The sequence below is a fragment of the Scyliorhinus torazame genome, chromosome 1 (assembly GCF_047496885.1).
Source record: "Scyliorhinus torazame isolate Kashiwa2021f chromosome 1, sScyTor2.1, whole genome shotgun sequence".
Taxonomy (NCBI): domain Eukaryota; kingdom Metazoa; phylum Chordata; class Chondrichthyes; order Carcharhiniformes; family Scyliorhinidae; genus Scyliorhinus; species Scyliorhinus torazame.
In genome coordinates this window covers 325,831,832-325,841,615 of record NC_092707.1, presented here as the reverse complement: position 1 = coordinate 325,841,615, position 9,784 = coordinate 325,831,832, and positions in this window count along the sequence as shown.

The following is a 9,784-nucleotide window of genomic DNA, read 5'->3' as shown; positions in this document are numbered from 1 at the left end:
GTGGTGGCGAGGGGTGACTCACTTGCTATTGGGACATCACTCTATATTGGGAGCTCACCTGGTTGTCCACCTCGGAGATAGCGCTCTCCTGCACCTCCTAGCATCAACACTTAGTCTCCCAAACAGAGAAATTTGTCCATGGTGTTTTAATCCCATTCGCATAGAATAATTATGATAAATATGACTGGAACAGATGAGATATTGCCATCGAATACTGAAGGTATTGGGAATAATTGTATGGAAGAGATTTATGGAAAGATTTGCTGTTCATGGTTGGTATATATGAATAATACTGCTCCACTTGCATTGAAAGAAAATCAATTGGAAATACATAAAAATCTGAAGGGGAAATACAAATTACAGAATCATAGAATCACACAACTTACTGTGCAGAAGGAGGCCCTTCGGCCCATTGAGTCTGCACCGGGCCTTGGAGAGAGCGCCCTACTTAAGCGCACACCTCCACCCTGTCCCTGTAACCCCACCTAACCATTGGACACTAAGGGGCAATTTAACCTGCACATCTTTGGACTGTGGGAAGAAACCGGAGCACCCGGAGGAAACCCACGCAGACACGGGGAGAATGTGCAAATTCCACACAGATAGTCACCCGAGGCCAGAATTGAACCTGGGTCCCTAGAGCTGTGAAGTCTGTACAAGGTTTGGGTCTGTTTTAGATATTCTCTTCGGAACATTGGTGATGGCCATTCCTCTCAGTGAATTGACCATCTGGGTGTGTCCATATGCTCTGAATTATAACAAAACCAGGGACATAATCAAAACATCCCAACCCTTATGATCCGAACTGGATAGTGTGTCTTTCACACATGACTTGGTATGAGCTTTTCCAATCGATTGAAAAGCAGACTGAAAAACCTGCTGAGATGAGGCCAGGAATGAATTATTAAGTTATTTGATTTCACAGACAAGTTAATGTCTCTACATTACAGCAGTTACTAGGCTTCAAAAAATACTTAATTAGTTATAAAACATTTTGGGACAGCTTAGATCATGACTGACATTAAGTAAGTTTGGGTTCTTTTATAAAAGTCAAAGTGCATTGCACTTCTTAGAGCAGTCTTACTAACGCTCAAAACCATGAGAAAAATAATTCATGAAATGTCCTTCCCCTTTCCACGGGTGATGAATTGTTTTTGGTATTTATCTTTGTGGGTATTTCCAAATACAAGAACTGACCTCCTGTAATTTTAGCCTCTACCTCATCCCTACCCACATGAAATGAATCATCGGTCACCACAATGTGTGCGAATGTTTGGCAACGTACTATGAGGTGACAAATCGTTGAACATTCCCGGTCACCCTGGATCCTCTCGTTTTAAAACATATTCTCCAATGCTTGTAAAGAACAAATAACAAAGAAAGGTACAGGACAGGAACAGGCCCTTCGGCCTTCCAATCCCTTGCCGACCATGCTGCCCGACTAAACTACAATCTTCTACACTTCCTTGGTCCGTATCCCTCTATTCCCATCCTAAAAGAAAGTCCAATTAAACATGGACAGATATACTTTGCTTTCAGCGACTGAGAAGAACTCAGTCTCATGTTCCTTTCTGTGAAGAAAAGAAATTATTTTTAAAATGCCGAAATGTGACAAAAATGCAAATCAAGAGGTGGGTGCTTATGGACTCCCGGAGGAAAGTATGAATGTTTATGTTAAAAGTGCACATTTTAAACATATCTGAGAGTTCCGCTAGACTACAGAATGACGTCAGGATTCCAGTGGAACCCACTGGAAAAAGGTCAGGATCATTGATTCTGGGATTTCTGCACCTGTCTTTTAAGGGATGTGACTGTCATAATATCCACTCATGTATATAATGAGATGCAGACAGACAGTGATTGACACACAGGATGACCAGTAAGCACACAGCACAGTGCAGCTAATCACCAGACAGGACACTACCACTATAAAGCCAGAGGGCACTAGGTTTCCCGTTCTCTCGGGACCCAGCCACTGAGACAGTCAGAGTCCACGAGCTAGCACAGTGTAAACACCATGCGGTAGCTAGTAAGTCTGGTCAGGCTAGTACAAGGTCTCCAGTCAGTTCAATATAGTGTCGACCCACAGCTGAATATGTACATCAATTTTATTGTTGAATTAAACAGTGTTGGATCTTCTCCTGTGTTAGATGTCTGTTTAAGCTTCCCTGCATCGCGTGCAGTCCACATCGAACCTACCTGCCAAACACACCATGGTACCAGAGTGATACTGATCTTGACGGACCTACCTCGAGTGAATCAGCATTGACCAGCAAGCAGCCATCCGGTGAAATGGAAAACATCCAGCCTCCTCCGCAGCTCCGCATCTCCGGCAACCTCGGCGCCAATTGGAAAATCTTCAAGCAAAAGTTCCTCCTGTACATCGAGGCCTCTGACCTCGAAGCAGCATCGGATGCCAGGAAGAACGCGCTATTTCTCTCCATCGCGGGGGACCACGCCATCCACATCTACAACTCCCTTACGTTCGCTGGCGGCGAAGACAAAACAAAATTCAAAACAGTCCTGCTGAAGTTCGACAGCCACTGCGACATTGAGGTGAATGAGAGCTTTGAACGGTACATTTTCCAGCAGAGGATTCAGGGCAAGGATGAACCTTTTCAGTCCTTCGTGACCCATCACCCTCTCTGTCGCTATCGAGACGTGCGTTGTCCATGAGCATGCTAAGAATCGTTACTCCCACATCCGGGCGGCAGCAACTGCAAAACTGGTCTCCCACGAGGCGGAACGGGTGCAGGCAATTGCACAAATGCAGGGCCTGAGCATCGAGGAGCGTGGCCATTTCGGTGCTTTTCCTGGGTCCCTGTGCATGTGTGCCACAACCGAGTGGACGATGAGCCCAACAACTTGACTGCGCAGGTATGTACGCCGACCGACCACACTGCGCATGCGCGATGGCGCACGGAACGCGCTGGCGTCGGCGTCATGACGTGTCCGAATTGTGGCTCCGCCCATTTAAAGCGGCAATGTCTGGCAAAAGGACGCCGGTCTACAGTGTGGCAAGCTTGGCCACTACGCAGCCCTTTGCAAATCTGCTCCACCGCTCAGCAGCCAGCAATCCCAGCTGCGACGCAGAAGTGTCCGCTCAATACAACAAGGCATGCCAGATTCTGATCCCGACAGCCCAACGGACCCTGATGCTGAGTGCCTCAAGTCCCCATACCGGGTGGGCATCATAACTACACATGCGCTGCCTTCCACCACAATGGCGAAACGCCTCTTGATCCTCAGTGTGGATCCCGACGATGAGTGGTCTGCTGTCCTCAGTTAACAAGGCTCACATCCAATTTAAACTGGACACCGGCGCATCAGCGAACCTCATCTCAAAACCCGACCTCGACACCATCCGCGCCAGACCAAGCATTCTTCCACCGGCCTGCCAGCTCCTTGACTACAATGGCAATGCCATAGCTGCGAGTTGCTCCTGTCAACTAGGGGTATCCAACAAGGCAATCAAGGCAACACTGCGGTTTGAAATCGTCGGGCCTTACAGAGCGTCCCTGCTCGGTGCTCGAGCCTGCAAGCTCCTGAACCTAGTTCAGCTAGTCCACACCATGTCATCATCACCGGCGACGGCCTCGCCTGATGGAAACCTGCAAGCTGACATAGATGACATTATCACGCAGTACCACAGCATTTTCGATGGAATGGCCACGTTCCCATACCGATATAAAATCCTGCTCAAGCCGAACGCCACCCCTGTAATTCATGCACCACGCTGGGTGCCGGCACCCCTCAAGGATCGTCTGAAGAAGCAATTACAGGACCTCCAGGACCAGGGCATCATATAGGAAGGTCACAGAGCCAACAGACTGGGTCAGCTCCATTGTCTGCGTAAAGAAGCCGTCAGAGGAGCTTCGCATTTGCATTGACCCTAAGGATCTAAACCGCAACATCATGCGGGAGCATTACCTGATACCAAAACGTGAAGAGTTGACCAGTGAAATGGCTAATGCCAAATTCTTTACTAAGCTGGACGCCTCCTAGGGTTTTTGGCAAATACAGCTGGACACGTCCAGTCACAAGCTGTGCACGTTCAACACCCCGTTCGGTCGCTACTGCTACAACCAGATGCTTTTTGGGATCATCCCTGCCTCCGAAGTATTTCACCGCATCATGGAGCAGATGATGGAGGGCATCGAGGGGGTGCGAGTATACATTGACAACGTAATTATCTGGTCCACAACGCCCCAGGAACACATCGCTTGCCTCAAGAAGGTCTTCCAGAGAATTCATGAACATGGTCTCCAGCTCAACAGGGCCAAGTGCTCATTTGGTCAATCGGATATTAAGTTCCTGGGAGACCACATCTCGCAGCAGGGCGTGCGGCCAGATGCTGACAAGGTTTCGGCAATCAACGCCATGAAGACCCGGGAGGACAAGAAGGCAGTCCTCCGCTTCCTCAGGATGGTCAACCTCCTCGGGAAATTCATTCCCAATATTGCATCCCACACCACGGCCCTCCGCTATCTCGTCAAGAAATCGACGGAATTCCAGTGGCTGCCCATGCATGCAGAGGAATGGCGTGAGCTGAAAGCAAATCACACCACAGCCCCGGTTCTAGCGTTCTTCGGCCCAACCAAGGAAACCAAGATATCGACTGATGCAAGCCAGGACGGCATTGGGGCGGTGCTCCTTCAGCGAGATGACTCCTCGTCCTGGGCTCTAGTGGCGTATGCCTCCAGGGCCATGACACCCACTGAGCAACGGTACGCTCAGATTGAGGAGTGTCTGGGCCTCCTGACAGGGATAGTCAAATTTCACGACTACGTTTACGGCCTGCCAAAATTCACGGTAGAAACGGACCACAGGCCTCTAGTCCATATAATCCAGAAGGATTTAAACGACATGACACCTCGGTTACAGCGAATTCTTCTTAAGCTATGCCGCTACGACTTCAAACTTGTCTACATGCCAGGCAAAGACCTATCCAAGTCCATTACCACACCGTGTGAACAAAGTGACTTCATCTGCCTCATCGAAGCGCAAGTGCAGTTGTGTGCCACCAACCTTCCGGTCTCTGACGAACGGGTGGTCCAAATTCATGAGGAGACGGCCAAGGACCCTCTACTACAGCTTGTGCTGCAGCACCTTACCAATGGCTGACAGAAGGGACAATGTCCCGAGTTCTATAACGTAAAAGATGACCTGATGGTGGTGGAGGGAATCCTTCTGAAACCCGACAGGATTGTAATTCCTCAGAGCATGCGGGCTATGGTGCTGGGCCAACTCCATGAGGGTCACCTTGGGGTCGAGAAATGCCGACGCAGAGCTCGGGAGGCGGTCTATTGGCCGGGCATCAGCCAGGACATTGCCAACACAGTCCTCAACTTCCCGACCTGTCAGAAGTTTCAACCAGCTCAACCCAAGGCAACGCTGCAACAGCACGAGATCGTGACCTCTCCGTGGTCCAAAGTAGGTGTAGACCTTTTCCATGCCAAGGGGCGTGACTACGTACTCCTGGTCGACTACTTCTCCAGTTACCCAGAAGTGGTGAAACTGTCCGACCTCGCGTCGAAGGCGGTAATCAAAGCCTGCCAAGAAACGTTCGCCAGGCATGGGATTCCACTCACGGTAATGAGCGATAACGGTCCTTGCTTTTACAGCCAGGAATGGTCTGATTTAGCACAGTCCTACAACTTCCGTCACGTAACCTCCAGTCCCCACTACCCGCAGTCAAATGGGAAGGCCGAGAAAGGGTTCCATATTGTAAAGCGGTTGCTGTGCAAAGCTGCAGACTCAGGCTCCGACTTCAACCTGGCAATGCTGGCATACAGGGCAACCCCACTGTCCACTGGGTTGTCTCCAGCGCAGATGCTCATGAATCGCACTCTGAGGACCACAGTTCCAGCCATCCATTTTTCAGACCTTGACCACCCCACGGCCTTACAGAAAATGCAGCAGTCACGGCCCCAACAGAAGGCCACATACGATGCTCATGCCATGGATCTACCCGAGCTGGCCCCAACTGATCATGTTTGTGTCCAGTTGCCTGACGGCGGCTGGTCAGCCACAGCTGTGTGATCAAACAAGTGGCCCCAAGATTGTTACTTGTCCGCATGGCTGATGGCTCCCTGCTATGGCCCAACAGACGGGCCCTGCGAAGAGTTCCACGCCCGCTACCTGACCGAAGTGCCCCGCCGCCTACGATGCTTCCTCCGGACGTACCCTGCCACGAGGCCACCGATCTACCAGCAATTCTGCCAGCCCATGCGACCACAGCAACGGCAGCGATCCCGCCTCTCCACATGCAGGTGGCTCCTGATCCACCTCTGCGGCGATCGACAGGAATTTGTCGCACACCACACTGAATCTGTAGGCTGAACTTTTGTACATTTTGTGACTTCATCGATTTAACCTCTGTAAATATTGTTTTGTTTGTCATGTATCTGCACTATCGATACCTTCCTATGTATATACGTTCATTTAGACACCTTTTGTATATAATCAGGCATATATATATATATATATATACGCACGCACACCTTTGTATTTATTTGTCTAAAAAAAAAGGGGAGAGATGTCATAATATCCACGCATGTATATAATGAGATGCAGACAGGCAGTGATTGACACACAGGATGACCAGTAAGCTCACAACACAGTGCAGCCAATCACCAGACAGGACACTACAAAATTGCCCTTAGTGTTGGGTGGAGTTACTGGGTTATGGGGATAGGGTGGAGGTGTGGCCTTGGACAGGGTGCTCTTTCTATGAGCCGGTGCAGACTCGATGGGCCAAATGGCCTCCTTCTGCACTGTAAATTCTATGTCTATGTCTACCACTATAAAGCCAGAGAGCACTAGGTTTCCTGCTCTCTCGGGACCCAGCCACTGAGACAATCAGAGTCCACGAGCTAGCAAGCACAAACACCATGCGGTAGCTAGTAAGTCTGATCAGGCTACTACAAGGTCTCCAGTCAGTTCAGTATAGTGTTGACCCACAGCTGAATATGTATATCAGTTCTATCGTTGAATAAAACAGTGTTGGATCTTCTCCAGTGTTAGACGTCTGTTTCAAGCTTCCCTGCATCGAGTGCAGTCCACATCGAACCTACCTGCCTCACACATCAGTGACAGCTTTCCACCCCTTAACCAGGCCTGGTGGTGGAATTGATTGAGTCGTTTGGGAGTGAATTCACTATGCTGCAGTTTTACCTTCTCTTACTGAGCTTGGCACTTGACTGAAGGCAAATATTTTTTGAGAGAAAGTATATCAACCTCCAAATGGATGTCATCAAGGTGTTCTGAGCCAGAAATGTTCTCCATGTCATGATATGCAGACATGCAGATAGTAATATACAGACAGGCACAGACAGGCAGCTAATGAACACAGAGAACAGGACATGACCAATGAGCAGGCAGGACACTCAGGGGTGGTATCTCACTATAAAAGGCTCGAGGCACTCACACTCCGTCTCTTTCCACTGGTGAACATCTACAGAGTGAGTCAGGGTGTATGTACAGTATCACACCTCCAGCACGTGGCTAAGAGCTAGGCTGGTTCAGTCAGACAGAGTAACCACACTTAGGTTAGCAGAGAGTTGAATTCATAGAGAACTGTGCTAACTGTGCTACTGGTTCAATAAATCAGATTGAACTAACTTCAAGGTCTGGAGTATCTTTTGGTTAAAGCTGCATCCAGTTGCGGCCTGTGTTATCCCAGAGTACATAACACAACACTCCATACATCTAAGTAAAGGTGTTGGGCAGGATTCTCCATTGGCTGATGACAAAATCGCGAAATGCGATTGGGCAGAGAATAGATTCCGATCCCAAAATTGCAGTGGGCGCTGATTTGATGCCATATCACAAATTTCCGTCATCTCGACAATGGCGGCAATGCGGTCCGGAACGCACGTAGAGTAAAAACCATTTGCATGTCATTAGCTGGCGTGACCCGGTATTCTCCAGGCCCTCCGCGACTCGCCTACTCTGATGGGCTGAGTTGCAGACCGGACAGTTCACTTGTGCTTTGAAAAATCGTGAAACTGGCATAGTGGCTGATGACGGAGAGAGAGGGGATATAGGACACAGAGATGTGCCTGTGGGCTGCCGGGCCGGACACTGGCCAGGCTGGCTGGGGTGTGGGGGATCCTGCCAGGCCCGATAGTGTGTGGGTGAAAGGGTAATGACATGGTGGCACAGTGGTTAGCATTGTTGCTTCACAGCGCCAGAGTCTCAGCTTCGATTCCCGGCTTGGGTCACTGTCTGTGCGGAGTCTGCACGTTCTCCCCGTGTCTGCGTGGGTTTCCTCCGGGTGCTTCAGTTTCCTCCCACATGTCCCGAAAGACGTGCTGTTAGGCAATTTGGACAGTCTGAATTATTCCACGTGTACCCGAACAGGCGCCGGAATCTGGTGAGTAGGGGCTTTTCCCAGTAACTTCATTGCAGTATTAATGTAAGCCTACTTGTAACAATAAAGATTTTTAAAAAACAGATCGAGTGGCCAGGGTCACCCTCCACAGGACTAGGGTGGTGTCCAGTCAAGGAGCACCATTGCCTGAAAGACAGCCATCCTGCTGTGCACCCCACTGACCACCCACCTTGGCCCCTGGTTCAGTACCCCCCACACCCGCACCCCATCCTCTGCCATAACCCGCCCACCTGGTCGCCACCTGCCAACAGCCCACCCAGGGCAACACCCGCAGTAGCCCCTATGGGGGCGCCGGTGTGGGGCACGGAGCATACCCCTCATATCAGGGACTGCGTCAGGGCCAGAGGCCCCACCGTACAGGCCACCGATGGAGTCACCTTGTGGTCAGTTGGATCTGGTTTGGCATGGGGTACACACCATGCTAACACATCGGCATTTTAACCTCTTCAGACAATGGATATTGGAATACAACCAGAATTGGTGGACTTCCTGCTAGTCGCTGCAGTCCTGGGGGATATCCTGTGGCTGTACGAGTTGACACTGCTCAAGGAGGAGGAGGAAGTTGCAGCAGCGAAGTGTGCAGCAGCGGAGCGTGCCACATAGGGCCAGGAGGCAGCCACCCAGGATGGAGAGCTGGCTGCGCACAAAGTCAAGGAGGAAGAGGTGCAAAGGAGGTGCCACATGAGGTCTCGTCTGTACCGGCAGCGCCTGTCATTCGAGGACCTGCCGGACCGGGCATACCTCGAAGACTTCAGCTGAGCAGGGATCAGTGCGACATATCTGCCAGAACATGGCACACCTGGCACGCAGAGGGTTTGGGGGAGGACACCTGCTCCCGTTCGCCCTGAACATTTACGCCACAGGGTCCTTCCAGACACTGAATGGGGACCTGTCCAGGATCTTACAGATCTCGGAGCACAGGTGCATCCTTGTTGTCATGGAGGCCCTACATTCGTGTTTGCGTGGGTTTCGCCCCCACAACCCAAAGATGTGCAGGGTAGATGAATTGGCCACACTAAATTGCCCCTTAATTGGAAAAAATGAATTGGGTACTCTAAATTTATTTTTTAAAATGGAGGCCCTATATGCCCAGGCGGCTCAATACATCCTTTCAATGTGGACAGAGTCCACCAGGATGCACGGGCAGCGGGGTTCACTGCCATCGATGGGATTCCCAGGTCCACAGGGTGTTCGACGAGGTGAATAACCCCCTACGAGCACCTGCAGGTGACAGGCCGCTCTATACAAACTGAAAGGGGTTCCACTAGATGAATGTGCAGCTGAGTTCTGATCATCAGCTTCGCATCATACATGTCTGTACCCAAAACGCGGGCAGTGTGCATGGCGCCTTCATCCTGGCACACTTGATGATTCATGACATGTCCGAGA